The sequence below is a fragment of the Trachymyrmex septentrionalis genome, unplaced genomic scaffold, assembly GCF_001594115.1.
Source record: "Trachymyrmex septentrionalis isolate Tsep2-gDNA-1 unplaced genomic scaffold, Tsep1.0 scaffold89, whole genome shotgun sequence".
Classification (NCBI taxonomy): Eukaryota; Metazoa; Arthropoda; class Insecta; order Hymenoptera; family Formicidae; genus Trachymyrmex; species Trachymyrmex septentrionalis.
In genome coordinates, this window is record NW_017306081.1 from 1,051,920 (window position 1) to 1,057,260 (window position 5,341).

Genomic DNA, 5,341 nt, shown 5'->3' on the forward strand with positions numbered 1-5,341 from the left:
GGCCTCTAGTTTTCCTCTTTTTTGTCGGATTCATTCCAACCACACGAAGTACACTTTTTGACTACTTTCTGGCTGAAGCATTTGTGATACCAACAGTGTCCAGAGCTTGCTGATGCGGATCTTGCGCGGGACCTACTGCTCGATCTTTCGCGTCGCCGAGGAGATGCCTTACAATATTTTGATTCCATGCGATCTAGCCTTTTGATAATTTCATAAAGTTGGCCTTTCCAGGATGATGTTCCTGCAGCTGCGGAAGTAACTTCCATGCAAACGTTGGAAGAAATTATGTCGTGAATCCGATCCGCCATTGTTGCGAGCTTTTCTAATGTATCCTCGCTAGTGGAAAGTATTGTTTGCGTATTAGTTGAGAGACGTTGCATCCATAGAGATTTGAGAAGTTTGTCGGATACTTTGTTTTCCGCGAAACCTCTCATGTGTCTTGAAAGACGAGACGGGCGTTGATTGCCGAATTCCGTCTGATTTAATAATATTTTCAGACGTTTTTCTTCGCTGTCATGAAACTCCCTCAAAATGCGTGTTTTTAATGTTTTGTTTATTAGATGCAGGAGGATTAGTGATTAATTCACTTATCTCAGCGAGTATATCTGCATTGAGAGCCTGTAGCGCATGATAGAATTTAGTAAGGTCCTGCGTGATTTTGTTCGCAAATTGCACTTCAATCTGAATAAACCATATTACCGGTTTTTCCTTAGAGAATTTTGAAGGACGGATACTAACGTGTCCTACTTCTCGAGCAGGATCGTCGGAATTATCTTTCGCCATTGCGAGCGAATTAAATGTTTTTTTTGTAAACGATTGTGACAGTGTACTGTCGATAATCTGAACGGGAAATGGAGATGTGTATTCCCACACTTTGCATCCTTGTAATTAACGTCACATTTTTTTTCTTATTTACGAGATATATTGTATTAAGGGGATACTCTGAAGCGACGGCCGAACTTGATCGATAGTACAGACTTTTTTTAATTCCAAATTTAATAATAGTGACATCTTTTATTTATTTCTTATATTTATTATATATCGTTGTGTTTCACTCAAACGTATTCATCCCTTATCTAATATATAGCAACGCCATCTCTTGGAAGATCGAATCTATTGCTAGATACAATTATTACTTTGTTTACCATTTCGAACCTTCGTATACAAGTCATTTACAGATCGATATAAATATTTCTTTTTAAGCTTTTAATTTTAGTTTTATAAACTCAGTATTGTTTGTACACGTAATATGCTTGGTGCTGCACTGTCGTTTAGTTCATACGAGCTGTAAAACTTTTATATTAAGGAAACATTTCCGTCAAGTGATAGCTCTACGAATTGAAAAAACATAAGTTTCTAACTTTTTTTTGATTTTAGTATAAAGTCTATTGCAGCATCATCAAATTTTGCGTCTAATTTAATGTTATAAGAAGATTTTTAATTTCGTTCAATAAATTCGGAGATTTATATCGATCTGCAAAGTCCCAATAATTTGGTCACTCCAGCATCTCCTTGAACATGCAAAATTTTAAAGCATTTACCATTAGTCTATCATAATTGTGTGAAGATTTATAATGATTTAACAAACAACTGTCACAACACTAGCCCTACTCTACCTTAACTGTCAGGGAGCGATAATGGTGGTTCGACTTCAGGATTGCAAACTCGGGCATGGCATGCAACGCGGCTTAAACGGAACGTGGTATAAACCATGTCGAGGCTCGGGAAGCACGAAAAACGACAGAGAATAATGTGATCGCTTACGACCTTGAGGCAGACAGAAACAAAAGGAGAGACAGGGTCGCGTCAGGTGCAGGGCGGACCTTTTCAAGGTCACGTCGCGAGCGAATGTTGCACGCGACATGTCGAAATCGAAAAGTCAATCCTAATCGAGTTGCGAACACAATGCGCAACGAAGATAAATACCGTAGAGAATGTAAACTTGTCGAGTTTGTACGCGATCTCTCATGAGCATAACAAACTCAAAATAATCTGAAACCAAACAGTTTTCTATCGATGTTGTAACACTAGCGTGATAGCATATACATGTGTATTCAAATTACGTTTTTTATATCATAAGAAATAAATTAGGAGCGCATGATTGTCTATTTATACGGTGTGATATTAGAGCAGTATGCGTATTTCTATTACATAATGTTGCAAAGTCAAACGTTAAATGCAAATGTAAATTGAAACCAACGCTTTGCGTATTACTACGTCGTAAACATCACATTCGGTTTAAATTTCTTTCTAATCTTATGAATCATAAATTAACTTTTTCTTCGCATAAAAATAGCTATTGAAGAAATAGCAAAATAGAATTTACGATTGTTTTTATGCTTCATTAAAGTAAATGATCTTCCAGCCACTACTATGTTAATGACCAAATGAGTAAGAAGATTTATCAAAGACAAAAATCCAATTGGGAAAGTGCATTTGCACGACACCACGAATTTTTTTTATACTCAAGTGGTTTAAAGAAACAAGCGTACTGGATGCGACGAGAGATCTCGCGGTGTGAAATGGCGTGAAAAATGGTAACCAAATGGTGAATCGCTAGAGAGAAGTTTTTCTCATCGAAAAGTTGCGGTGAGATCGCGCATCTTGCGAACGGTTGGAAACTGTATTTCTCGCGTTATAAAATCGTGGCGTTTCACAGCTGAATAATCCGAAAGCCCCATTAGAGCGACGGTGACAATGACAAAGAGGAATATCCCCTTGGTCTCGCTGCACATTTCAAGGCGAATCACGTCAGGCACGCAACGCCGCGACGTAAAGTTTAAGGAGATGTTTCTGTGATTGCTGTTAAGGCCATGCGGAACAAAATGGAAAGTTTCCGTTTTTTTTTTGTATGCGGGCGCAGTTTTGTATATTCAACCGAGTTCATGTGCGTGTCACTTTCTTTATCTATGATAGACTGCAGATAACTTTTATCGCACGCTAAGGCCGAATTAATTTGGATTCTTGTAACAAGGATAGCAAAATGCGCTCAGTTTTGCCTTGAGAAATAATCGACAATGTATAGAGTAAAAAGATATACAGGCAAAAATTACTTGCAATTTGAACAATATTTGCAATAACATTCTGCAATTTGGTCTGTATGCTGTTTATTATTTTAGTAGTTCAAGGAGAGAGAGAGAGAGAGGGGGGAGAGGGAGGAGGGGAAGAGAGAGAGAGAGCCAACATCATTTTACCTGTTTGAAAAGATATCGACTTTTCTATATATTCTTTATTAAAGACACTTAAAAAATTATAGTGATGGCAATGGTAAAACTTTCCCTTTACACAGTCAACCCCTAAGCTCCAACCCATAACCTTCCACTGTCCTTGACACTCAAAGTCACTGACCTTTCTTGTTGCTCGTTATTAATTAAAAAGTTATGAACAAAATAATTGTTATGAATATTAGTATGTAATTTTCAAACACGAGGTACATATTTCAGCAGTATTTTCCCTTGAGTTTCACCTCACCTCCCCTTGCAAAGGAGTGTACAACTTTTCACGCGAAGCGAGTTTGTTGAGATTTGTCCTGCCACCTATGGATTACGAGCAATACATGTTGTGTCGCCACTAACGCCGCATATCAGCGCTACGCGCTGGTTTTTTGTTTAATCAATATCGACACATGTAACGACCACGTTTGTTTAATCAGTAGTATCTTTTGGTTCTTTGCACACGCTCTGTTCTTTTTGCCTTCACCTGAGCTTCGTCAACAGAGTTTCACCCCCTTGCTTCAGAGTCATACGACTTCCATGTGAAGCGACTTTAACTCCACCTCCCCCCCCCGTCCTCTGCCAAGGAACGCACGACGTTTCACGCGAAATAACTTTCATTTCACCTCCCCCTTTGTCAAAGGACGCACGACTCTCCGCACGAAGCGAGGTCTATCCCCATCTCTCTCTGTCAAGGGAAAATACTGCTGAAAAATGTACGAGGGTCGTTCGAAAAGTCCGTGCAAAGTCACTGCTGATGGCACTACTGGCGCGTATCAAGGTTAGATTTAGTTAGTAGCATCTCTTGGAGGAACACACACCAAGTTACAGCCAGATCGGTCTATTTGTTTGTGTTTGGCATTCATTTGAATCGAGGAAGTCGAGGGGGGTTTGTTTCTGCAATCACGTCCTCGTTTCCATAAAATCTTTTTCCCGCCAGCCATTTCTTCATATTGGGGAACAAATAGTAGTCCGAGGGAGCCAAGTCTGGAGAATAGGGGGGATGTGAGACGAGTTGGAACCCTAATTCCATTAATTTTGCGACCACAACTGCTGAGGTGTGAGCTGGTGCGTTATTGAAAATCCCTCGACTTCCTCGATTCAAATGAATGCCAAACACAAACAAATAGACCGATCTGGCTGTAACTTGGTGTGTGTTCCTCCAAGAGATGCTACTAACTAAATCTAACCTTGATACGCGCCAGTAGTGCCATCAGCAGTGACTTTGCACGGACTTTTCAAACGACCCTCGTACCTTGTGTAAAAATTACATATTATTCATAAAAATTGTTTTGTTTATAACTTTTTAATGAATAACGAGCGACGGAAAAGATCAGTGACCTTGATTTCCTTGAGGGTCAAGAACAAGGTCAAGGTAAATTGGAGATCATTTGGGGCTGACTGTGTGTAAAGGGAATTTTACCCAATTCTAAACAAAATAAAATTTAAATTCAATTTTTGAGGTTCAAGTTGCATTTTTTCTTGTTAGTAGATACCTTTTAGTCTCTCTCTCGCACAATAAAAAGGTTACCAAACTTGAGCCTCGAAAATTGGATTCAAATTTTATTTTGTTTAGAATTATACCACGTTTAAAATTATATCACCTTACCCTATATATATATAAATAAATAATATTGAATAAACTATTTTTTACAGTTATTGTAACTGTAGAATAGTTTATTCTACTATGCATATTAATTCTACATATAAAACTGGTATAATTGTCACATTTATGGTTGCTACCATTGTCCGCTTTTTTGAGTGTAATATTGAAGGTTGCATTTGTTGCTACTGCTACACAATTTTATATTAAATTACGATATGTAGAATACTTAATGAATGAAGGCGAATATGCGATTGAATAAATAAACGAGCATTCGTTTGCGCTAAAAGATCTTATTTCACGTATAAGAGTATGCGTGACCATGAAACGACTCAAGGAGCATGTTAGGGCATATTTGTTAAGAAATGTAAATACAGAGCTGTGTACTTTATTTATTCCAGGATGATATCAATCCGGAAGTACATATAATGATCGATAGACTGGGTCAATGTACGTTTTAAGAGCAGTTCTCGTTAGCACGCTACGTTGCGATATAATAAGGAAAATAAATGAGAGTAGTAACGTT

The 5,341-nt window shown here is 38.2% G+C and overlaps 1 protein-coding gene across 11 annotated transcripts in view; it reads left to right on the forward strand.

The window, feature by feature from the left end:
- Window positions 1-5,341, forward strand: part of LOC108755588 (potassium voltage-gated channel subfamily H member 6) — a 221,080-nt gene that overhangs the window by 101,318 nt on the left and 114,421 nt on the right. The gene's annotated exons all lie outside the window — the stretch shown is intronic.